The sequence below is a fragment of the Malania oleifera genome, chromosome 13 (genome assembly GCF_029873635.1).
Source record: "Malania oleifera isolate guangnan ecotype guangnan chromosome 13, ASM2987363v1, whole genome shotgun sequence".
Taxonomy (NCBI): Eukaryota; Viridiplantae; Streptophyta; class Magnoliopsida; order Santalales; family Ximeniaceae; genus Malania; species Malania oleifera.
Genome location: NC_080429.1, coordinates 45,159,496 through 45,187,298, shown reverse-complemented (window position 1 = coordinate 45,187,298; position 27,803 = coordinate 45,159,496). Strand labels below are relative to the sequence as shown.

Genomic DNA, 27,803 nt, shown 5'->3' with positions numbered 1-27,803 from the left:
GGTTAAAATTTTAATTAATCAAATTCACCCCCCCCCCTCTTGGGAAAGCTATTCTAATTTCAATTGGTATCAGAACCTAGTTATAGTAAATCTTAACAAGAAGTTATAAAAAGATTTAATGGCACATATAGGAGTAGCTCCCTTTGAAGAGGGCCAATCCTCAACCCGTCCACCAATCTTTTGTAGACATAACTATACTTTTTGGAAAAAACAAATGCAAATCTATTTTCAATCCATGGACTGGAAAGCTTGGGAAGTAATCATGGATGGATATCTAATTCCTACTAAAATAGTGGATGGAAAACAAATTCTTAAAGAGAAAAAGGAAATGACCGATATAGACTACAAAATGCTTCAAATAAATTCAAATGCCATAAATGCCTTGTATTGTGCTTTAGACGCTAATGAATTCAATAGAGTCATGACCTGCAAAATGACCAAAGAAATTTGGGACAAGTTAGAAGTAACGTATGAAGGAATGGTAGATGTTAGAGGCAATAGGATAGACACGCTAACCAGTGAGTATGAAGCATTCAAAATGAATTCAGATGAAACAATCACTAGTATGTATACTAGATTTACTCATATAATAAATCCGCTAAGTGCCTTAGGAAAGACCTACACTACCTATGAAATGATTAGGAAAATACTAAGAGGTCTTCCCTCCATATGGGAACCAAAGGCCACTGCAATTACGAAAGGTAGGAATCTTAAGACCACCTCACTAGATGAACTATAGATTCACTACTCACCTATGAAATGACATTGAAAGAAAGAAATCCTGAACCTAAGCATAAGAAGTCCATCGCCTTAAAAGCATCTAGTAAAAGCTCAAGTGAAGATGAAAGTGAATCAAGTGATCTAGACCAAGATGAATTAGCATTCATCACTAAAAGACTTAGCGAGTTCTATAGGAGAAATAAAAGGTTCTCTAGAAAGCTTAGTAAAAAGAAATCTGAAAAAGGGGAAACAAGTAGGAAAGAAAACAAAAATAAAAATGATCCTCCTATATGTTATCATTGCAAGAAACCACGACACATCAAGTCGGACTGCCCTTTACTCAAGAAAGATAAAAAAAAAAAAAAGGAAGCCATGAAAGCTACTTGGGATGATTCAAGCTCAAGTGAAATGGAGAACGAGTCAAGTGGACAAGAGACAGCTAATATGTGTTTCATGCCAAATGATGAAGAGGTAAATTCTTACTACTCCTCAACGGAATCTAGTAACGAATCTTATGATGAATCTTGCGGTAGTATGCCCTCCTATAAAGAACTATAAGCTGAGTTATTTGCCTTACATAAAAGATTTATCAAAGTCTCCAAAAGAAACATAACTTTGAAAGAATAAAATGAAGAACTAATAAATTAACTTGAATCTTCTAAATCCATTGAAAAGGAGAGTGAATCTCGTATTGGAAAGTTAGAAGAGGAAATAAAAAATATGACTCAAGAAATTGGCAAAATACAAGTAGATGATCTAAATAAGAAGGATTTAGAAATAATTGAACTTAAGAAATCAATAGAGAATAAAGAAAAAATCATTTATAACTTTACCAAAGGTAAATAAAATTTTAAGAATATGATTGAACAACAAAGATTACATGGAAATAGAGAAGGAATCAGATATAATGGAAAAACAAATAAAAGAAGTAAGAAGTTATTCATGGGATATTTTGTTAAAGAAGCAAAGCACTATGCTAATACTTCCTCCACCAATATACATGAACATACTACTTGCTACATGTGCAAGAATAAAGGACATGTGATGTTCAATTGCCCACTCAAAAGAAAATATGTTAAAGTTCAAGGTGAATGGAAAGTAAACAATGGAACTGGAAATAATTCAAAGAATGTTAAGAAAATTTGGGTTCCAAAAACTAACACCCTGAATCCTTCATTGTAGGTGTGCTTTAGGACAACACCATCAAGGGAAAAGTAGTACTTGGACAACAGGTGTTCAAGATACATGACCGGTGATAGGACCAAGTTCACCACACTAAAACAAAAAGATGAGGGATACATGACCTTCGGTGACAATGCCAAAGGTAAAATTGTTGGTATTGGTAAAATAGGTAAAAAAACTCTCTTACAATTGATGATGTGTTGTTCGTAGAAGGTTTAAAATATAATCTTTTGAGTATTAGTCAATTAAGTGACAAAGTTTTTGAAATAATTTTTAAGAAAGACAAATGCACTATTCAAAATCCTAAGAATTAAGTAACCTTATTCTGTAACGCCCAGAAAGTGATAGTCTTGGGAATAAAAAATAAATTAAATAAATAAATAGCTAATTAATTAAATTATTATTATTTAATTAATTTAATTAATTAGTTATTTATTTATTTATTTATTCAAAAGTTATAATATTAATATATATATATATATGATTAAAAAATAAACCAAACAAAACTTCCTAAAGCTTTAAAAGCTTTAGGAAGCATCAAAGATATCCAGAAGCCCCCACCTATTTCTTCTGCACGCAGGAGCCCCAGTTCATTCTCTCTCTCTTTGAATTTTTTTCTCTCTCTACTCTCGTTCTCTCTCCCTTTCTCTTCAATTTCGTGACGGATTTTCTCCCAATCAAAAATCAGAAGATACCCCTGGGCTCCATTTTCCGCTGCCGTCATTTCTACCAAAGCGGATCGGTGGTAGGAGCGATGTAGGCGTATCTCTTGGGATAAGCCAATTTCTTCCTTTTCCTCTATTTCTTTCAAATTATAAGTCTGATTGACGATCGGACACCACCACTAGAATCTAGAGATGATTCTCTACAAATCTAGTGGGACGGATTTCTCGTGGGTCGTCGTGGGTAAAACCTCAAATTTAGGAAATGGGGGTTATTATGGGGCGTATTTTTAATTAATTAGTATTAATTTATAAATGCTAAAATATTGAGCATCTGAAGTTAAAGTAGGATTTCTGACATTTAGGGCCTCGGTGAGCTCCGTGGGTGTAATTTTGAGACCCGCAGATATAATTCAAGAAATTAAGTGGGACTGTTAGATGTTAGTTTAAATATTAATTTGAGGTGTATGGAACCTAGGGAAGGATAGATTGGTATTATTTTGGGGAAATAAGTTAATTAATCTGGGGAAAATGTAAAATGGCAAGAGTTGAGTTTTGGGCACCAAGAGCATAGGATCTGGGTGTTATCGAGACTCTCAGTAAGTCAGGTAAGGGGAATAAATTATAACAGTATTTTTAAAATTACCGTGTGAATTAATATGTGAAAATGAGCATATGGTATTTTTCTTGAAAGTTATTATGATATAAATATTAGATAAATTGTGTGGCACTTGAGTAATATTAAATTATGATACTTTGCAGTGTGAAATTAACATATTATGAATATTGGATGAAAATTGTGTGACACATTATATGTGTTGAAAAATGTGAAATATAACGGTGTGTATTTTTTGAGAAAATATTGAAACGAGAATGATTGATGTGGTTAGTGGAAAATAATAAAATATGTTATTTATACGTGAGTAGTGTTGGCCTTACAAGGCTTAAAATCTTGTTATCTTGTTTTGATGCTAACAAACAAGTGAAATTTAATGTAATTGTGTGAGTAATGATATTTCAGGATTCATATATGTGAAAGTAAGGTCAAAGTGCCCACAAGGATCAAATATGATGGAAGCAAGGTTAAAGTGCTCACAAGGATCAAATAAAGCTTAAATGAGCCAAGACATGAATTACTTGTTGAAGAACATGAGGACATGAATAAGTTGTTGAAAGCCAAGGTATATCAAAGTCAAAAGATCCAAAGAAAGGCAAAGTAAGAAAGCTTAAAGAATATGGAAGTTTGAAAAAAAGATGGATTCAATCAAAGGACAAAGCATGAAGACTCAAGAACTTAGAATGTTAATATTTTAGAAGTCTCATGTAAGTGCTTTAATGTTTAAAATATCATTTGAAATATTTTGAAGCTCTTAGGTTAACTTCTTAGACCTAGACACTTTTTAAATTACCTAAATAATATTTTTATAAGGTCAAAAATTATTTTAAAAAGGTTAAAATCATTTTTGGAATAAAGAGCACCAAAAAGAGTTTTTTTTCCCAAATGCTGTCAGTTTTTATACAGCCGCATTGAGGTGAATTTTTCTCTATCAATAACTCATTATTTTAAATAGTAATACACACAAAAGTTGTAGGATTTTCTCTTAGCTTTCGTTTGACACCAAGATCACTTAATTTGGAGTTATATAGAAAAAGTTATGGCCAAAACACTGAAACGAGGTCACTGCTGTCAGACATTTAAAAATTGTTCAACGGGCAAATTTTTAAAATTCGAATGTTTTAAATTATAGCCGTTTGAACCTTAAATATTCTAATAAATAGGGAAATTCGTTAAGGAAACTTTTGCAAGTTTGAAAGCTTATAAATACATGGTTTTGCAAAACAAATAAATAAACTAAGAATTGAAAAATCTGTTTTGAGAAGCTGAAAGTATTTTTGTTCTTCCTAAGTTCTCTTGCTCACTCATTGGAAAATTCTTTTGCTGAGAACTCTGAAGTGTTGATCCTTCTTCCTTTGAATTCCTACTGCTAATCCTCTTCTAAGAAGGATATTGGTAAATTCTACACTTGAGCTTCATTCTATTTCCTATTGATATTTTACATTTAAGTATATAGTGCTGAAATTGTACTAACTTGCTCTTTGAGAGAGTATACTTGTATGCAGATTTTATTTTATGTTTCTTGTAGTTCATTGACGTTCCAAGGTGTTTGGATCGTTGGCTAAGTCAGGGGATATTGCTTAGAGAGGCAGACTCTAGCCTATGTAAGGAGTGACAGAACGAGGGAATATCGTTTGGAGAAGGCAGACTCTAGCCTTAACCAAGGAGTGTTGTAATCGGTTTTGTTCCACCCGTCAACGGAACAGGTTTAGTGAATCCTTTGGTGGTTTTCCAAAGGCGAGGACGTAGGCTGGGTATAAGCCGAACCTCGTAAAAATCTCCGTCTCACTCTCTCTTTCCCTATTCTTTAATTTCAGTTCATATACAACTGCGTGGATGATTTAAATATCTAAATTATACATACTATGCATATTTGGAAATCAAGTAAACTTAAAATCCAATTTTGATTTGGGTTGCGGAAACCGAAAGGGAGTACGTTGGTTACACCATATCTTGCGGAAACCATACGGGAGTACATTACTTGGTTAACCCCCAAAGATAAATTTACCAAGAGTTTATTTGAATTCTAAATATTTGGAAAGAGTGATTGGATTTATTTATACAGGGCTTTACTTCAGTAAGCATAAATTATAATTCATAATCATAGGGCTTATATAAACAAATAAACTATCTCAAGATCTTATATTACCAAATTGCTGAATACTTTATATCTTGGTTTGGTTGTTTGTTGTTTAACTTGTACTTGGCAAATAAATTGATTGTTTGCTTTGAAGATTGTGTTTAATTGATTGGATAAAAGAACTAAGTTCTTTATTGATTAAGGAATTAAAAAATAAGTCAAGAATTGGTTAAAATAAATAAAAGAAGTTTAAGGTATTTTAAAAGGAATTAAAAGAAACTTTTAAAATTCAATTCATCCCCCCCCCTCTTAGGAAGCTATTCCTAATTTCAATTAGAAATTATTTGCATGAAAAATGAGATTGTACAAATTACTGATATGAGTATTTTAGGGAATGTGGAAATACATGAAATATGATATGTACTATTATGAGATGATATGCCAATACCGCACAATAATTGCGGGTGGGTGGTATTCCTTTCCTACTGATGCCATTAGGTAGGTATGCTCAGTATGGAGATTGTGTGTGTGTTAAGTTCCTACTGATGTCATTGGGGAGGTATACTCAGTAGGGAGATTGTGTGTATGAAATCATTGAGGAGGTATGCTCAGTATGAAAACTGTATAGTGAAGTTCCTACTAATGTCGTTGGGGAGGTATGCTTAGTATGGAAATTTTGTTGTGAGGTTCCTACTGATGTCGTTGGGGAGGTATGCTCAGTATGGAAATTGTGTTGTGAGCTTCCTACTGATGCCATTGGGGAGGTATGCTCAGTATGGTAATTGTGTTGTGAGGATCCTACTGATGCCGTTGGGGAGGTATGCTCAGTATGGAAATCGTGAATGTGTTGAGAATTGGAATTATGTGATCTATTCTATTATGTAAAGTACATAAATGTGAATTTATGTATATATAGATATGTAATGAGTTAGAATGAGAAATGATTATGAGAAATGAAAGAGTGTGTGTTTTATAAAATAAATAATTGAGGTGAAGTGAAACTCCCTACCTGAGAGCTTACTGAGTAAGGTGAGTGCCCTGATAGGTATCAGATGTGGTCATTCCTGGCAGCATAACGTGTTAGGGTAGAGGGAAGCTATCTGTCTGGGCGGGCAATCTTCCCTATTCTCAGAAACTTCGCGAGTAATTATGTGTGTTGGAAATGAATAAACTTGAGAAATGGTTTTAAAGCTTATAAAAGCTTGTGTTGTATTTCTATATGATTATGAGAATGTGAATATCAATGTATTTTCTCAGATGAAATATTGTTTTGAAAAATAAAGCATGTTATAACTGAACTCATATGGCCACACATTGTAAATAATTTGTTCCTTCTTACTGAGATGTGTCTCACCCAAATTATTTAAATTTTTTAGGAAATAGGGATAGGCCAGGTGAGAGAGCTCCAAGACCTTAGGGAGCTAAGACCCTGACACACAGGGTGAGTTTTTTGGACTAGGGGAGGTGTAATTCCCCTAGAGTTGTGTTGTTTTTGAGGTTGTGATGGTAGCGTATATATTTGTACGTATGTTGATACTCTAGGTATTGTATTCTGGTAGTTAAGTATGTATTAACTTCCGATGTTAGGTTTTATAAATAAAATGACTTTTTACCCGGTACCCAATGTAGGTCGGGTTGTATAAAAGGTAGTAAGGTTGTTGACATGGCCGATTTATGGATGCTGTCGATGATGTGTAAATTATTTAATATTATTTATAAAAAAAAATTGTACGAAAATTGGGGTGTCACATTTACAGCTCATAGGGTAAATAACGTATATTGTATAAATCTTGATAACCTAGTTAATCAAAATGTGACTTGTTTGGCTGCCATGAATGAAACTAGTTGGCTTTGGCATAAGAAACTAAGACATGCAAGCATGGACCTATTATCTAAACAATCCAAGGAAAATTTAGTAAAAGGATTACCAAATACAAAATTTATAAAAGACAAAATTTGTGATGCATGCCAAAAAGGAAAACAAGTCAAAACAAGTTTCAAAAAGAAGAAATACGTATCAACTAGTAGACCCTTAGAACTCTTGTACCTAGACTTATTTGGTCCTACTAGAACCCAAAGCTTAGGAGGCAAACAATATGCCTTTGTGATTGTAGAAGATTATTCAAGATATACTTGGGTATTGCTCTTAGCAAATAAAGATGAATCTTGTAACATGCTAATCACTTTATGCAAGAAACTACAAAATGAAAAAAGCTATAATGTAACTAACTTTAGGAGTGATTAAGATTGAGAGTTCAAAAACAAAGATGTTGATAAATTTTGTGATGATCATGGAATAAACCATAACTTTTCAGTACCTAAGACTCCACAACAAAATATAGTTGTTAAAAGAAAAAGTAGAAACCTCCAAGAAATGGCAAGAACCATGATAAATGAAAATAATTTACCTAAGTACTTTTGGGCTGAAGCCGTAAATACAACTTGTTATATTATAAATAGGGTATCTATTAGATCAAGTCTAGAGAAAACATCTTATGAACTATGGAAAGTTAGAAGACCCAACATATCCTACTTCCATGTATTTGGATGCAAATGTTTTATTCTCAATAATAAAGATGATTTAGGTAAATTTGATGCAAAATTTGATGAAGGTATCTTCTTAGGATATTCCTGATCGATGTAAACTGTAAGTGCACAGTATCATAGTTTTATAATATAATGATGTGTAGAATATCGTCCTTAGGGATTGATGTCTTAATTTTACCAAGTATCGAAATTGTACTAACCTTGATTTTATTTAGGAAAATTAGTAATTTTAGACTGCGAAATTTAAACAAAGCTACTTTAAATAAACTATTTAGGAGAATTTAAAACTGGATGCCGGGTATCAAATTACTGATGGTGAAAACTTCTAAGAAACCGATTTCACCTAATTTCTCACTATGCTTTACTCATTTAGCTAATTTGACTTCGTTTTCTCTGTTTGTTAGCAAATTGCTGATTTTTCCAAAAGCCTCTTTCGATAGTTAATCAGAACTTATTCTTGTTTATTATTTAACATAAGAGTATGAAAATTTATAACACAAGAATGCAATAAGACCCTCGATTTTTAATGCTACGTAGGTTCATACAAGTCTTTCGATCTCGATATTTACCTATGCTGAATTATCCAAGATCTATCCTATAATCCCCCCTTTCGGTAGCAAATTACAAGACTAAAATCATTTAATTAATGGCCAGTTAATTAAAAGCGTTAGGCACAGAATAACTCAAACAAACACTAATGAAAACTACTTTAGATTAGCATCAAAAAGCAAGCATAGTTCGAAACTGGCTACATCGTTTTCCTAGAATACAAAAATTTAGTTTATTCCGAAAATTAAATCCAACATAACAGATTTCACCATATTTTCTTCTATTTGGAGAGTACAGGAAAGATCAACACTCGCCACACCACCATCGCGCATCACGAACACCCCGAACACCGCCGTTGTTCACCGCCTTCCGATTCTGAAAAGATATTATTTTTGCGTGCTTCCAACTCTCCTTTGCTGGTTGTGTGTGTATCTTCGCAATATTCCCAAAATAAAACCACAATAAAGCTCTCAAAAAATAATTTTTCCAAGAAATTGTGTGGGGTTGGGCCTCCCTTCTGTGCTCGCAGTGGGTACACTAGATTTATCTAAACAATGCCTCCATGTGGGAAACTACAACAAAGAAAGAGGATTCAAATCTATTCAAAAACCTGCTGCATATTAGAGATCAATTAGTGTCCAGTTGTGGAGGTATTGAAAGTGCAAAAGAAAATATGAAGCTGTGGGAAAAGAACTCTCATCAGTGTTATGAATATTGGAGGATTAAAAAACACAGAGTCCCGTGGGTTAAAGTTATTTGGTCTGGAGACATCCTCCCCAAACATGTTTTTTGTCTATGGCTAGGTGTGAAAGGAAAATTATCCACTTGTGAAAATGTGGTGGCAGATGGCATGGATCTAATGTGTGTTTTCTGCAGCGTGGAACCCGAGAGCTTTGACCACGTGTTCTTTAAATGCAATTATTCAGCTTAGGTATGGAAGGGAATTAGAAGATGGTTAGGATTGAAAAGGAAAATGTCTACAATTAAAGCTGCAATGAAATGGCAGTTCAAAGAAGGAAAAGGGAAGAATTTCCAAGCTGCAGGAAGGAGAATTGGACTAGCTGCCTCGGTGTACTTTCTGTGGCACTTCAGAAATAGAGCTAGATTTGAGGGACACTACATATCCTCTCCTGAAATGATTAATGTAACACAAAAATTCACATACACGAGGGTCTTTGAAAAATTTAATTTGTATTCCATTGATTAAGTCTCAGAATATTGTATCACATGATATCTGGATCATTAGAGTATTTGATAGGTATCTGAATGGCTATATATAGCCCCTGGGTATGCTCAGGTTTTGATGTATTTCTTTTGAATGTAATTAGATGGGGAACAAGGTTCCAAACAACCAGGGGATGCCCAGAGTACTTGTAAATATGCATTTTGATCAATATACATTTACCATTTGATAAAAAAAAAAATAGTTCTTTTTTTTTCTCCTGTGGTGCAGCCTCAATCTCCAGCCCCAGCGCACACTGCCCCCCTCTTCTCTTCTTGCGCACGGCTCCCTCCAGAGAAAACCTCATCTTTGACTTTTTCATTCCTTTCCTTTTGTCTTTCCTTTCTTTGCTTTTTTTTTCCTTTCTTTTATCTTTCTTTCACCCTACTAGCCAGGTCACAATTCATTTTTTTTATTTTTTTCTTTTTTTTCTTTTTTCTTTTTTTCAAAGGTACACGAATAGCCCTCCATCTTCAAGACTGATTTTGACCCTTCTACAGCCCTTAGCTCTCAAATATCAAAACATAAAAGTTGTAGAGATCATTCTCAGATTTTTCTATAATTTTTAATCGTCTTTATTGGAGCTCGGACGAGAAAGTTACACTCAGATTACGAAGAATTGTCGAAATAGTCCACAAAACGGCGTATGGTAAATTCACGTCTGATTTCAACCTTGATGCAGCTAGTATTTTGCAAAATACAAAACACAAAAATTGTAGATCGTTTTCTTATCTTTCTATGACATCTTGAATCATATGAATCAGAGGTTAGATGAGAGAGCTACGCATAGATCTCAAAGTACCGTCTGTTTTTAGCTTCCAACAGTTGCTCTGCAATTCAAAAAAAAAAAAACACCAAAATTTCATACATTACTCAATAAAACCCAAATTTATAAATAGAGCACAATGTTAGGATATTGAGAGTAATTAGGTATTAAAATAAAAAAATATAATTCGCAAAGCATGAATTAAAACACCTAATTACGCAATTTTAGCGCGTAATCACACCCCTCAACTAAAATTTTTCTAGTCCCTAGCAAATAACGTAAATGCAATTCAGGTTGGTGTCATACCAATTTCAATGAATGAATATACATGCAACACAACTATACCCTTTCACATACAAGAATATCACCAAATTACACACAAACTCATTCATACCCAATTCACGCAACTCTGAAGTAAGTCATTCATGCAAATATCATCATTATATAGTCATTAAGAACAGTAAACTCACGTAAAATTAACCAACGAGCACAATTCAGAGTTAATGTAACCATATAAATTCAAGTATAAATAGGTGAAATCTTGTAGCATATGTAATGTGTGTGACTCGTTACACCCAGGATATTCGTGGACACCTAAAGAACTGTCGTTTTGACTCGGCCTAACTAGTATACCCTCAAAAACACTCAATTTAGGATGGTTTCACTCGTCGTATGTGAGGAGGAGTGTCATGATCAAACATCCCACATACTGCAAGGAACAAACGCTAAATGTACGGAGTGGACTAGTCTAAAAAGGATCCAGCCTATTTATGAGGTGTCGGGTCCTTCACCCTAACATCTTCTCACCTACTCGCCATATCCAACCAAGGCCACCATAGATCAACTTATTCACCAACCAAGCGTGAATACATTTGAGGCATCAAGCGGGTGAAGAATCATCATATGTGGATAACATGTGTCTTGTCCGTGACTTTTGTTGTAGTTGTGTGGAGCAGGAATTAATCTTTCACCTCTTCTGGGGTATTTCTATTTCTCTTTTTCTTTCTTCAGCTCATTTTTCAATATCTTTCTTTTCATGGTCAATTAGGACAATCATAACACTTCTATTATTGTTTTCATACCGCCCATGCGCATTAAACTCGAACAAGAGTCCATGAAATAAGTCTATTTCTAGGAGTGGTTTGGCCTTCACATCTTGAGTAGGCTATAAGACCTAAGTTTCTATCTCCCCACTAGATGTCACCTCTAGGCTAGCAATTCAAAAAACCAAGACTAGTGTACAAAGAGTATGTAGAAAAAATAGGGAAAGTTGAGTTTCATGAACTCTGAGTTGACGTCAAAACTCAAAAGAGCGATAAATGGCTCAACAATACCTCACAAGGTGTCAAAGGCTCCACGGGCGCTCTCTCAATGTTCACAAGGAACCCTAAGTGCTACAAGTCACGTGAACATGTATTTTTTTTTTTTTAGCCTCAAGAGATACCATGTAGATACAAGAGTTTACGTAGCCAAATTAACACAATTGCACTACCAATCAACCTTCAATAAGCTACAATTCTTAGTTTAGCTATATAAAGAGAAACTACATATAATTGACCCAAGTGTGTACTCCTAGGTTATATTCACGTATATGAAGGGCATAAGTAGTGTCACGCAATGGCTAATCATCCATATTCACACTTTTTTTTTTCAATGTTATTCAAAAATGAGGAAAATTGAAGAAAAGAAAGAAACTTCCCTGACTTATTGGTGAATCCGTCGAGGACTTAAATTTTTAGCTCTGTACTTGTGCTAAATAAACCTGCATAAAAAATCTAAATTAGTCAAAAGTCGATATATAAATAAATAAATAAAGTAATAAAGATAAAAGAAATAAACAAAAGAAAAACTCGTTGGGTTGCCTCCCATAAGCGCTTGTTTTAACGTCTCTAACCAGACGTTTCAATCTTCATCAACCAAGATCTCCAAAAGGAATAAATGCACAGTTCCTCCCCATTTGTTCTCCATAATAGTGCTTCAATCTCTGACCATTAACTCTGAATATATTCCCTGGGAAGAGTTTTAATCGTGAGTTGAAGAGTAGAACCTATTGTCTTGGAGGAAACTCACACCTGATAATCTATTTTTCATGCCACTTCTTCGTCTGCTCTTTTTAGATTTTTGCATTTTCATATGCATCACCCGAGAATGCATAGCGAATATGCTCAGGGAATTGTTTCAACTCTGGAGATATAGGTTGCTGTATCTTTTCTTTAGAGATTACAGAATCCATCTTTGCTACCATAGGTTCTAGCCTCCCCACATGCTGCTGTGTTGTAATCTTCTGCAAGGATCGTTCTAGGTGATTAGCTTGTACATTTTTTTGAAAGACTTTTTCTACACCTTGCTGAATGACATTTACTCGAAAGCAAGTGCTTGAATCTTCTGGGAATCTCATGTCTTGGTAGATGTTGAACATAACCTCTTCCTTGTCCACTCTCAATGTTAACTCACCCTTTTGAACATCAATTAAAGCCCTTCTAGTGGCCAAGAATGGTCGGCCAAGAATTAGTGGGACTTCTTGGTCTTCCTCCATATCTAACACCACAAAATCAATAGGAAAAATAAATTTATCCACTTTTACCAATACGTCTTCTATGATTTCACGTGGATGCTTGATGGATCGGTCTGCTAGCTGTAAAGAAATGGTTGTTTGTTTCATCTCTCCAAGTCCTAATTTCCTGCAAACAGAAAGTGGCATAAGATTAATACTAGCACCAAGATCACATAAAACTTTATCAAAAAATAAGTTTCCAATAGTGCAAGGCAAAGTAAAACTCCCTGGATCTTTTAATTTTTGAGGCAATTTCTTTTGAAGAATAGCACTACTCTCCTCAGTAAGCTTCATTGTTTCGAACTCCTCCAACCTTCTTTTCTTTGAAATGATCTCCTTCAGGAATTTGACATAGTTTGGCATTTGTTCCAAGGCATCTGCAAAAGAAATATTTATGTGAATTTTCTTAAAAATATCCAAAAATTTAGAAAATTGCTTATCTAATTTTTGCTTTTGAAAGCGTTGAGGATAAGGAAGTGAAGTAGAGAGAATAAGAGGATTGTTAGGAAATGAAATTGCTGGAAGCGTGTCCATCTCCTTTGGTGTATCACCCATAATCTCCTCTTCTTCCCCTATATTCTTGCTTCAGCCATTATTTTCAATTGTAAGTGTGGACATGGTTTCCTTTGATGGTGATTTCTCAATTTCTCTTCCACTCCTAAGTGTGATGACATTGCATTGTTCCTTTGGATTCACTTCTGTGTTGCTAGGAAAAGTTCCTCTCTGTTGGGTATTTATGGTCGTGGCTAGTTGCCCAATTTGTATTTCAAGGTTCTTCATAATGGCTCCCATATTGTTGCAATGAGTCTCAATGTTTTCTAGTCGTGCATATGTCTTTTTAAACCTTGCTTTTGTCTCCTCAACAAAAGATATCATGGCATCCTCAAGTAACATCTTTTTCTCACCTTGATGACTCTCAAATCCTGCAGGAGGTTGCATCACATTCCTTCTATTTCCATAAGACAAATTCTCCTGATTTCGAAGCCCTGGATGGTAATATTGTGACAAAAGATTACCACGATAATTGTAGTTCCGATTATTGATGTATTGAACCTGTTTATGACTCGCTCCAATGCTCGGATCTGTCCTACTTGTAGCTGCCACATATTGTGCTCCTTGTGGTATCCTCTGGGTTGTCAAAGATGAAATCTGATGAGTTAGAGAAGCAACTTGAGCTGAAAGTGCAGCAAACGACTCCAATTCATGAATTCCAACAACTTTCTTAGCCATAGTTATTTCAGTTGGCCATTGATAGTTATTTGAGGCCATTTCTTCCAAAAGAGTAGTAGCACCCTCAGGTGTCTTTGAAATCAAAGTTCCCCCAGATGCAACATCAACTAAAGTCCGCGTTTGCCCATTTAATCCATTATAGAACATCTGAATTTGCAACTAATCAGGCAATCTATGTTGTGGGCAGTGTCGAATCAAATCTTTATACCTTTCCTATGCTTCATAAAGTGATTCAAAATCATGTTGCTTGAATTGACCAATCTCACTCCTGAGTTGAGCTGTTTTTGTAGGTGGAAAGAATTTAGCTAGAAATTTTTCTACCATGTCTTGCCAACTAGTGATACTCCCAAGTTGTAGTGACTGTAGCCAACCTCTTGCTTTGTCCCTCAAAGAGAAAGGGAATAATCTCAGTCTAATGGTGTCTTCAGTAACACCATTGATCTTCACAGTATCACAAATCTCCAAAAACATCGCCAGATGGATATTGGGATCATCAAGTGGCGATCCACTGAATTGGGCCTGCTGCACCATGCTGATTAATGCAGGTTTGAGCTTAAATTGTTGGCATTAATGGGCTGGCATCTAATACCCGAATAGTTGTCATTCACAACTGATCGCACATAATCCTTCAGGGCGCATGGCTGCACGTTATCTTGTCCATTCTCTATGGCTAATACCCTCTTTTTCCTTAGTGCTCTAAGCATTCTTTCAATCTCCGGATCAAAAGGAATATTGTCACGTGTTCTAGCACTGTGCATCCAACAAAAAAAAACACACCAGAAATATAGAAAAAAATAATAAAATAAAATAAAAATAAAATAAATAAATAAAAATATAAAAATAAAAATCTAAATTAAAACCAAGATTACTTTGTATCTATATTGGCAAAAATAAGAAAAAATCAATCCCCGGCAATGGCACCACAAACTTGACCGGTGCAAACTACAAGTGCACAGTATCGTAGTATTATAATATAATGATGTGTAGAGTATCGTCCTCAAGAATTGATGTCTTAATTTTACCAAGTACCGAAATTTTACTAACCTTGATTTTATTTAAGAAAATTAATAATTTTAGACTGCGAAATTTAAACAAAGCTACTTTAAATAAACTATTCAGGAAAATTTAAAACTGGATGCCACGTATCAAATTACTAATGGTGAAAACTTTTAGGAAACCAATTTCACCTAATTTCTCACTATGCTTTACTCATTTAGCTAATTCAACTTCATTTTCTCTGTTTGTTAGCAAATTACCGATTTTTCCAAAAACCTCTTTCGATAGTCAATCAGAACCTATTCTTGTTTATTATTTAACATAAGAGTATGCAAATTAATAACGCAAGAATGCAATACGACCCTCGATTTTTAATGCTACGTAGGTTCATACAAGTCTTCCGATCTCTACATTTACCTACGCTGAATTATCCAAGATCTATCCTATAATCCTCCCTTTCGGTAGCAAATCACAAGACTAAAATCAATTAACTAATAGCCAATTAATTAAAAGCATTAGGCACAGAATAACTCAAACAGACATTAATAAAAACTACTTTAGATTAGCATCAAAGAGCAAGCATAGTTCGAAACTGGCTACATCGTTTTCCTAGAATACAAAAATTTAGTTCATTCCGAAAATTAAATACAACATAAAAAATTTCACCATATTTTCTTCTATTTGGAGAATACGGAAAAGATCAACACTCGCCACACCGCCATCACTTGTCACGAACACCCCGAACACCGCCGTTGTTCGCCGCCTTCCTATTCTAAAAAGATATTATTTTTACATGCTTCCAACTCTCCTTTGTTGGTTGTGTGTGTATCTTCGTAGCACCCCCAAAAGAAAACCACAAGAAAGCTCCCAAAAAATAATTTTTATAAGAAACTATGTGGGGTTCGGCCTCCCTTGTGTGTCTCACCAAGAAAAATAGTAATTAGGCATTTAAATAGAAAAATATAATTCGCAACGCATGAATTAAAACACTTAATTACGCAATTTTAATGCATAATCAATTCCACAAATAGTAAAGTCTATAGGGTTTATAATAAAAGAACTCTTACTATTGTTAAATCCATACATATAACTTTTGATGAATCAAATCACTACGTCAAAGAAATTAAGAATGATGAAAGAGAAGATATCTCACAAAAAGAAGATAATCTCGATATAAAAAAAGAAAACAATGATGAAACTTCAAATGAAAACTCCATAGAAAACCAAGAACTACCAAAAGAGAGGAAATATGTTAAAAGTCATCAAAAAGATCAAATTCTTAGAGAACCATCAAAAGGAGTAACCACTAGAGCATCATTGGAAAATATATGCAACCATTATACATTTTTATCTCAAGATGAACCCAAGAATATTGAAGAAGTCTTAAAAGATGATTCTTGGATTATGGCTATGTAAGAAGAACTAAATAAGTTTGAAAGGAGTCAAGTATGGCAACTAGTACCTAAACCCAAAGAACATTCAATCATAGGAACCAAATGGATCTTTAGAAATAAGAAAGATGAAAATGGGGTAGTTATTAAAAATAAAGCTAGGCTAGTAGCACAAGGTTATAATCAAGAAGAAGGCATTGACTACGATGAAACCTTTGCCCCTGTAGCAAGAATGGAAGCAATTAGAATGCTCCTAACCTATGCAGCTCAAAAAGATTTTAAACTATATCAAATGGATGTAAAAATTGCATTCTTAAATGGATATATAAATGAAGAAGTTTATGTTAAGCAACCTCCCGGTTTTGAAGACACAAAAAATCCCAATCATGCATTCAAGTTAACAAAGGCTTTGTATGGGTTGAAACAAGCTCCTGGAGCTTGGTATGAAAGACTAAACAAATTTTTACTCAAAAATGACTTTTCAAGAGGAGTGATAGACAGCACTCTATTCATTAATACTAAAAACAAAGAAATGCTAATTGTTCAAATATATGTGGATGATATCATATTCTATGCTACAAATGAAGAACTTTGTAAAGACTTTGCCACATGTATGCAAAAACAATTTGAAATGAGTATGATGGGGGAGTTAAATTATTTCCTAGGGTTACAAATTAAACAAGCCAAAGATGGAACATTCTTAAATCAAACTAAATATATTAAAGATATGCTTAAAAAGTTTGATATGGAACAAAGTAAACCTATAGGAACCCTTATGAGTACCTTAACAAGCCTTGATAGAGATGGAAAGGGAAAACAAGTAGACACAAAACATTATTGAGGAATGATAGGTAGTTTACTGTATTTAACAACTTGTAGACTCGATATCATGTTTAGTGTATGCATGTGTGCTAGGCTTCAATCAGAACCTAAGGAATCACATCAAATAGCAGATTAACAAATACTTAGGTACTTGCTAGGAACACTTGATCTAGGCTTATGATATCCAAAGGACACTGACTTTGAAATGATAAGCTATTCCGATGTTGATTATGCCAGATGTAAAATTGATAGAAAAAGTACAAGTGGCACATGTCACTTCTTAGGTCGATCTTTAGTATCTTGGTTCTCAAAGAAACAAAACTTCGTGGTCTTATCAACCACTAAGGTTGAATATGTAGCGGCCAAGGGTTGTTGTGCGCAAATACTATACATAAAACAACAACTAAAAGACTTCAATCTAGATTATAAAACACTACCAATAAAGTGTGACAACACAAGTGCGATAAACATATCTAAAAATCCCATTTCACACTCAAGAACCAAGCATATTAATATAAGACATCATTTTCTAAGAAATCATGTTCAAAAAGAAGACATAAGTCTCAAATTTATTCATAAAAATGATCAATGGGCTGATATCTTCACTAAACCTCTCTCAGCAGATAGATTTATAAACATTCGAAGAGAGTTTGGCCTTTTGCACAGCAGAGAAATTGAGTAAAAAGTCAAATTAAGAAAGAGTTCACAGTCAGCCGACTGACTGTAGGCTCAGCTGACTAACTAAACAAAGAAATAAAGAAAAGCATTGCAGTCATCCGATTGGCCCGAGACCCAGCCGAATGACTGAGCTGAGGTTTCTGAAATGGAGAGCAGTTAGCCGACTAACCCTACAGTTAGCCGACTAATTGATAGAAAAATCCTTACTTTGTTTATAAAAACACAAGTCATTCGAGTTATCAGCCAACTAACTTAGGGTTTCTACTCTTTCGTCCTCTTCCTTTCCTCAGCTTTTTCTCCTCCAAAAATCACCAAATCCTCTCTTCCATTTCCGAAATCCATCACTACCACCTTCATTTTTCCATTAAGAAACTTCAACATGCCAAGGATCAATTAGTTGGAAATAAGAAACCTTCCACTTCGTCTCAACACATTGAAGATCCGGCCATTGAGCAATGGCTTGTTGCCCCACACACCAAGAGTTTCTATTGCAATCATCTAAGCATAACGGAACCACTCCTAGGTAAAGTTCTTGACACTTCCTTCTTCACCTTTGATTTCCCGCTTATCATTTCGTTATTTGAAGCCCTAGGATGGAAAAATTTTGTACTCTTTCAAGCTAAGGGACACTTCCCGAATCTTATCAAAATTTTCTATGCTAATCTTGTTAGAGAAGAACATAGGCTTTCGACTAATGTAATGGGAAAATCTATAGCTCTCACTCTCGAATCTCTTGCTAAAATTTTTAGAATTCCAAATGGTGATTTTGAATGTCCTACTTTTGGCACGTCTTGGATTCTCAAACAAGACTTCACTCCGGAAGAATTTCTTCCTTTGGTTTTAGAACACACCTCAGTCTCTTTTGATAGTCCTCCATTACATAATTAAGCATTTGAATCTTCAAGCTCAAATTCTGCAAAAAATCATTACATATAATATCCTCCCTTAAACGCGATCCCATGCCTATATATCATATGTCGATTGTTTCATCCTCTGGTGCTTGCTCAAGGGCAAGAAACTAGACCTACTAAGCCTTATGCTCAAATAGATGCCATCACATGTTGAGGCACGACCCACTATGATATTTTTAATTCCAACTCTTAAATTAATGAAGTATCGAAAATATGATGATGGATGGATTCTTAAGGGTAGCGGAGGTCAAGTACGACCACCTCCTCTTGTTACCGGTCCTCCTGCATGGTTTAATCCATTTCACCAATAATTCACAAGCTTCAGCCAAAACATGCAAACGGGTCCAATCCCTTCAAACCAACTTCTCAGCTTTTCAAGCAAATTATTCCTCCCTTGATGACCGTTTGGGTTGCATTGAGAAACACTTAGCCAGTTCCTCTCATCCCTCTAATGCTATGGATATTAGTTCTACTCCTACTAGTAATGATGGAAGTGGCGAAGAGGAATCCAAAAATGGTGATGGTAATGATGAGGAAGACACAAGAAGAGGAGCATGGTTCTGAAGAAGGCGAAGATGATGAATCAAGAAAAGAAGAAGATGAAGCTAATGATAACTAATGTATTTCTTAAAAATATAATATTTGTAACTTTTTGGTTGTATTTTGGCATATAGTATGATAAAACACTTAGTTTGGTCGTATTGCTTGTTTACTTCCCCTTGCTTTTGATTGATGTCCAAAGGGGGAGAGGTTGCAAAAAGCAAAGATGGAGTATTATCTATGTATGGAATATTTATAGTATTGGAATATTTATGACTTATGATGTGTTTATGATGTATGAAATATGAATAATGTGTGTATTTATGATGATGTGTATAGAATATGGTATATTTATGACTTTGAGCACATGTTAAAAAATGCATATAGTAAGGGGGAGTTTGTTTTATCCTCATCTTTCGTTCTCATTTGTCATCATCAAAAAGGGGGGGATTGTTGGCCTAACTAGGTTTTTCAATCTTGTTTTGATGATAATAAATTAAGATGGTTTAACATGTGTTGTTGAGTGACTTTATTTCAGGTATACATAACTCAACACTTACATTTGTCATGGAAGCAAGCTGGAAATCAAAGACAAATCAAGAGAAAGCTTCACTGAGTATTTAAAGACAAATGAAAAAGCTTAAAGATCAAAAGGGACTTGAAGACAAGAGGATCATCAAAAGACTTGAAGTTTTAGTACTCAAATGCCATTTTTAGAAAAGTTGTTTATAAGTACTTCGTAACAAATATAATTTAGAAAATATGAAGCTCTTTAGGGGATATTTATGAACTTATAGACCTATTTTAAAACCCTGAAAAATGATTTATGAAAGATCAAAATTTGTGAGCAAAACTAAATTTGAAAAACCAAAAAAGAAAAAATCAGTAAGAGGTCTGCCCAGCCAACTGACCAGAAATACTCTAGGTTCAGTCAGCCGACTAACAAAGAAACACCAGCTAAAATAACTATTCAGTCGACTGACTCAATAAACGTAAACCACCCAGCCGATTGACAGTACCCAGCTAACTGACCCATTTTAAACTGTGTCATGCCGACTGACTATTTCCTGATTTAATTTTTTGGAGACAGAAGGGTGTCAGCCTCCTGTCCAACTAACTGATCCTGTGGAAATACACTACCTAGTCACCTAGTCAGCCAACTAACTCTACGGGTTTTGATTTTTTTAAACTCCAACAGGAAAATTTCAAAAATTGGTTTTTCAAATATGAACATTGTAAAAGCTTGAAGGACACTCCAAGACACTTGGAGAACAAGGAAACTAATCCTAAAATGCCTATAAATGCTTCCTTAATCCCAAGAATTCAAACGTCTAAGAAATTACTCAGCACTCTTACAATCAAAGCTTACAATCTCTCAAAGCTCTCTATTGCTCACACTCCATCTAGGAGAAAAGTTCTGAAATTGTTGCTGAATCATCAAACCATGGTTCTTACACTAAGTTTTCTCAATCAATGAACCTTTGGTGATCTTTATACTTGAGCTTTATACCTTTTTTATTATTATTTGATTGAAGTATAGTCTGCGCTCTAACTTGTACAATTCACTCTATTTTGAGAGTTTTTTTGTACTCAGATTATTGTAGCACTCTTATTGCATCATTGACAGTTCAAAGCTTGCTTGGATCATTGTACCAAGTGAGGGTTGATCACTTAGAGAGGTTTCTCTTCTTGAAAAAGAGGACATTTTGTAAAAGGCTTGCTCCGCCCGCAAAGGAGCACACTTAGTGGAATCCTTTGGTGGAATTGACCAAAGGCGAGGATGTAGGTCGGTGTTCTTCTCATCCTTACTCTCTTTACTTTCTGCACCATATATTCTTGTGTATGCTAAGTGCAAGTTGCAGGGCTTAAAATTCATATTCAAAGAAGACTCTTGATTTTAGAAAGTACATTTTAATTAACTATTTGCAGAAACACACAAGGGAGTACATTGGTTAATTTGCAAAAATCTTGATTAAGAGAAGCGCAATAAATATCCATTCAAATCAGGGTTTTGCAAACAACTACAGGGTTACTACCAAAAAGCATAACATTTTTTGAATGATTGATTGATCTCCATACTTTGGTTGGTTGGATTGTGTTTTTAGTTTTTTCAGTACTTTGTGATGTGATTTGGTTGTGATTATTAGCTGATTGATTTACTTTCTTGTTATTGCATTAAAACAAGTAAGAAGTTGAAAAGAGGTTAAAATATTAATCAATCCAATTCACCCCCCTCTTGGGAAAGCTATTCTAATTTCACTTAGGTATTTGATGGTTTTCAAATGTATGTGTAGGCTTAGATGAGCATCTCAAGGAACGACACTTGAAGCAAGACATGAAGACCCTAAAGATTATAATTCATATTGTAAATTTAATTAATGTAATATGGGTAGTAACTAGGGATATGGTCTGTAATAATTACCTGCATGTCATGCATATAGGATATATTGTAAGTTCAGTAAGACCCTAGTATGACTCTAGGTCCCAACACTCATGCACATATATCCTACAAAATTGAGGAGTGTTAAAAATGCATTAAATTGAATATTATTGCGAAGTTTGAGAGAGCTTAGGTGACCAAACCCCAGGAGTTCAAAACTCCTCGGGCGCCTGAACTGTTGAAAAGTCAACAATTGACCTAGCTCTCGGGTGACCGAATCATTTTTTTGCACATCTTCCACGGGCACCCGAACCACCTGAAAAGGACCCCTCACCAACTCAGGCTACCGAGGAATTAAGTTCAAAAACGGCCCAGGCGACCGAATCTCTATGTTTGGGCTACCAAACCTGGGACTGGGCACCCAAACCTACGAACAAATGTTTCTTACTTTTGTTCAGGCTACCGAACCTACACTCGAGCTGCCGAACTATTTTAAAGGATTTTTAAAAATGTGTCTATTCGGGCAACTGAATCTCGATTCAGCCACCTGAACCTTGTCTGGTTAAAATTATTTTAATCGACATAAAATTGAGTTAATGAGGGTTAATACTTCCTAAACACTTTGGAACTTTTCTAATTATATCCTGAAGGTCCCAAACGGTTATATTTTTTACCTTGCCTATAAGTAAAGGCTCATTTGTGAGGATTAGCAATTAATTAGAAAAAATCATTAGCCAAGAATCCTCTCTTTTGTAAATACTCATATTGTCCAAATACTCTCAAATTCCCATTCCCTTGATACATTCTGAGATTGTGAGAGCTTATAGAGTGTGCTTGTGATTGCTAGATAGTGCTTAAACTCCCATTTGCTTGAGTGATTATTGATATTATTTTTGGGGAGTTTGACTTAGTTTTATCCCACTGATTTCATATTATAAATCTTTGTTGGGATAAACTAACAAGCTTAGGGGTCTTTGCATAGTTGTTGCAAAACTTCCATAGCTTTGATTTTTGTTGTGCAAAAGTATTTTCAACAAGCCAAAACATTTTTCAAACTAGTTGTGTGCTTATCTCATTGAAGAAAATTTTCTTGAGCTAGTTTGAATATCTTATTGATATCTTTGGAATCTTGATTGGTTATTGAAATTCGCTTTACCTAGTTTTAAGAGATATTGCTTGTATTGAACACTCTTGAGCATTCCATTGATCATACCCTATTGAGTGTTGTTTGCACAACTATTTACATCACTGAGCTTACACTATATCCATATTGTTGATGTGTATGTGATTGAGCATATTAGGTACATATCTGCTTTAAATGAAAGCTTAATAACTGTACCAGTATTATTGAGAAAAATACAGTTGTATTTCAGGCGTGGCCTGAGGGAGCGATAATTCAGTCCGTTAAGGATTGTGTGTAAAGGTTGAGGTCAACCCTGTGCTAATTGACTTGATTGTTTAGGTGTCACTCCACCCACTTAAGTGGGCATTATAATAGTAATTCTTGTGCTTGTTAGCCAAGGCAGGGATGTAGGCAATTTGACGAACCTCGATGACATTTCTGGGTGTCACTTACTTTTTACTACTTTCTGGTGCATGCTTGGTTGATTAAATAATGCTATTTAATTTTTGCTACATATTGCAAATGATTTATTTTACATGCACTAAATTAACTTTAGGGTTATGAAAATACTGCTGTTAGGATATCGACCTAAGGTATCAATTTTAAAATACCAATTCACCCCCCTCTTGGGTTCACGGTAAAGCTAACACTTTACCGTTTGGGTGCTAAGTGAAAATGTGTAACCCAAAGAATTGGACCAAATGGTGTCCATGAACTAGTCCCTCCTAGGACGATAGATTGTGTACATGTTATTGATTTATATAGCGGTTTGAACTTCCCTATATAGTAATTGTGAATGCGTTTTTAACTACGAATGAAAATAAATATTCATTTATCATTCACTCATTCTTTCAAAAACATTTAGCATGCATTAACTAATTTTCTTAATACACAGGTTTCATTTTTGAAAAAAAATTCGACCAAAATTTCAGCAACATTTCATCTGTAAATTGGACTTTTTCTGATTTTTCCATATATTTGAAACTTTATAGATTTAAGCAATCAATTTATAACTCAACTCAAGCATGTGAAAACCAATATCCACTATAAGCATACAATTCACATCACTGCATCCGCCATGCAGGAAGCATTCAAGACAAGCATGCATTCAGTAGACAATCAACAATTTATGTAAGATATAAACTATCCATCAGAAGAAATAATCATTAGGAAACTAATGGATAGTGGCATTCAACTCAAATAAATTATCCATCAAATATAGTTGAACTTTAAGCGGAAGATGGATATACACGTTTAGTTCAAAACAAATCACACAATCCATCCATAATATAATTATTTAGCAAGATGGATATATGCATTTATTACCCAAGTCATTCAATAAACATAATAAGATAAGAAAAACATACTATATTGCTCATTGGATGAATTAAAAACAAGGCTGCTCCTCCTCAATTATGCAGCCAATTGAAAATAATTAAACTGTTAAGCTTCAAGATGAATTTAGAGTTATAAGATATATAGTACTAAGATGATTTCCCTAAAGCTCGAACCAATATGATGGACAAGATATGCTATATTTAGGACAATATATTAAAGCACTTATATTTAGGACAATATATTAAAGCACGTATAGCATTAAAAGTCTTTTAATAAATAACTACTCATTTGTCCATTTAAAGGGAAATTTATTTGAGCAATCTACAGCCAAATAATTCAGATAATAACCAATCATAATAATGTGCATACCCTAAGCAAAACGGATTGGATTTTTCACTAAAGATCTCATACTGGCTTGATTTTCCTAAGGTTTTTAGTATAATAATAGTGTATACAAAAATTTAAAATTGTATACACAAAACACTATTTAAGCATTCAAAGTATTATAACCCCTTTTATGTTATTTCCTAAAATCTTATGAGTATATAAAATATTCGTGTATAACTTCTCTTAAGATGGTATGCAATACTTACTAGGTTTATTATATGATTCACAACAAAAAGATAACACAAAACATATCATGTGAATCATAAAGTGAATTATTCAATAAATTAGAAGGAGGATAGATATACCTTTACGTTTTAATCCTTCTTACTCGTTTAGGCTTGAAGTTGCGTTCTCCCCTCTCTAAGTTTTTCCATACTTTTCAAAATTTCCCAAGAACCTTAGTACAGATACTAAACATGATCTTTTAAAAATATTAGTAACTAAGGCATAATAAAACTTGTGCATGACACTCAAATGATATGCATTAAAGCTATGTCATGCTATTCAAATCATTTTCAGGTTTAGGAAACATGCATTTTTAAAAATATTTTCAATGGGATATGATAAGCTTTGACACACACTTTCCAAATCTTTCAATCATTTGATTTTACAAAATCAATTTAAAATTTCACATAGTAAAATCTATACGATGAAAACAGTGGAGGATTTGCAAAGGGTTTTCCCTCAAAATGGGGACACACCGAAAAATGAGCAGTTGCAATCTTTATGCAAATAGAGGTTAAGCTTATTGCAACCAGACTCTGATACCAATTGTTGGAATTGGTGTGATCCCAAGAGAGGGGTGAATTGGGTTTTAAAAACTTTTTGGCTAAATTAAGCATTTCATCGATTCACCATAGTTCATATCTCACTCAATATTGAAAGTGTGTATGTAAAACGATTAAGTTATCAGTGCAGACATACACATGTATCTCATTTAAAATAAATGTGCATGCAAATAGTTATAATGACAAATGAAAGCATACACATGAAGAAAATAAAGTGCGTGAATTTAAACGAGATAGAGAAAGAGTGACACATAGGTTTGTTATCTAGGTTTGGCCAAACCAACCTACGTCCCTGCCTTGGGCATATCCCCCAAGAACTACATTATCCTTACTCACTTAAACATGCGGAGCAAAAGTCGTTTACATCCTTCCCTTACAGTGCGAGGAAAACCCCAGCCACACTTTACAAGCGGTTCCAAAACCTATCTTAATTACTAGGTTGAGATCAACTGGCCTTCCTTATGAAGCGGAGACTCCCTGGTTCAAATTTCGGGCTAAACCCAACCAGTCTCACTTACGGAGCTGAGACTCCCGAGTTCAATTTACGGGCTAAACCCAAGCAATAGATTATAAATCATTTTTGCACAAAATAATGCTTTTAAATACAGGCAGAGATGTACAACATTAAAGCTCTAAAACATGCCCTTTAATATGATATGAAATCATGCTCAGTAGAGTAAAGGTGCTTTCAGAATCATTTTACAATCTTTGAATATAAAGTGTATGATAAGGACTTCAAATAATTAAACCCTAAATCAAATATATCTCCAAAAATATTTTCAATAAGAAGTTGGAGAACCTAGGGTCTTGGTTTCTCAAATGATCTTTGCAATATAAAGGTTTATCAATGAAATCATGAATGCAAAAATGTGTTTCTCCAACAACATATTTACCATGGAAATATGTGGAGAAATCACAAAGCTTTACTCTCAAAAATGTTTTTCAAATATGGAAGCAAGAGAGAGTAAAACACTTGAAAACAAATGCCCAAATAAAAAAATGATCTCATGTAAAAATGATTTTCAAGAAATAAAAAAAAAGAGAGTTTGGAGAGTATAAAATTCACTCCATAAAAGATTTTTGAAATAGAAATTGAAATGGGGGAACTTTGATTAAAAAAATATTTGAGAGAATTTTAAAGTTAATCAAAGTTACTAATTAAACAAGTGAAAGGGACATTTATAGTTTTTCTCAAAAATATGATCACTGGGGAACTATTGGGAATTTTAGAAAAGTTTAACTAAATTTTAACCCCAATTACCGTAGTTAATTTTTGGCAACCCAAGAGTTTCAGTCGCCCGGTCCTTAGGTCCGCTTGCCGAACAAACACAAAGAGAAAAGTGAATTATTTGGGTTCGATTGACCGTGGGCAATGATTGGTCGGCTGAGCCAGGCGATTTTCCAAACCTTCGTGGTTTCAGTCGCCCGGTGAATGGTTTGGTCTACCATACCTCACAATTCAATCACCCTAAGTGATTCTGAACTAAAAGTTCAGGCACCCAGGGAAGGTGGAACAGTCAATGACTAGGGTTCGGTCAACCGTAGAAAATGCATTTATTTTTGTTCGGTCGCCCAAGGCTTAGTCAACAATTTGAATTTTTGGCCTACAGTGTGCTCGGTCGACCGAGGGCTATAACACATAAATCGATCGGTCACTCAAGGCTTTTAATTAAGCCTAAAAACCAAACTTTGGTCGACCGAAGTCTTTGTAAGCCCTAATTATTTACCTTAATTTATTTTGAAAACCTTTTGTGTGATTTAGGCAATTTGGAAAAAAGGTTTTATGTGAGTGGTTAGGTCTCTAAGGTCAATCTATGGTCATCTGAGCATATTATCCCTAGCATGCATATGCATGCATTATTACAGACCAAATGATAAAAATAAATGCATATGCAATTAAAATATATATGTCTTCTTTTCCTCCTTGCTCTTCTGTCTTCATGGAATGCACTAGTAGTATGTGCTCTTTAAATGCTTCTAGTTTCCATTTCCCTTTGTCTTATGTGCATGCCAAAATAAAAACTTGTACAAGCACTCAATGCACAGATAAGACACTAGTGCTTTATCAGCATCAAAACAGAGATCGGACTCAAAAACTCAACAAGGTTCAAGCTTGGGTCATTTTAAAAAGGTTGTGGGCTTGGTTTGTTTTAAAAAGGTTTGGGCCTGGGTTTATTTTAAAAAGGTTTTGGCCTTGGTTTAAAATTTTTGCAAGCTTTGGGGTTTGTATAGGGTGATCTATGCTATGAGTTTTCAGTATGGGCTTGTGGGGGTTTCCTTTTGGTTCAAGTTGCAAGTCTAGGTCTAGGTTCAGAGTTAGG

At 34.5% G+C, this 27,803-nt stretch overlaps 1 non-coding gene across 1 annotated transcript; it reads left to right on the top strand.

Moving 5' to 3' along the window:
* The first annotated feature begins 14,297 nt into the window (after positions 1-14,297).
* On the top strand, positions 14,298-14,404 carry LOC131147097 (small nucleolar RNA R71). The gene has a single exon (XR_009134622.1). It is a non-coding gene; the product is annotated as a small nucleolar RNA R71 (small nucleolar RNA).
* The last annotated feature ends 13,399 nt before the right edge of the window (positions 14,405-27,803 follow it).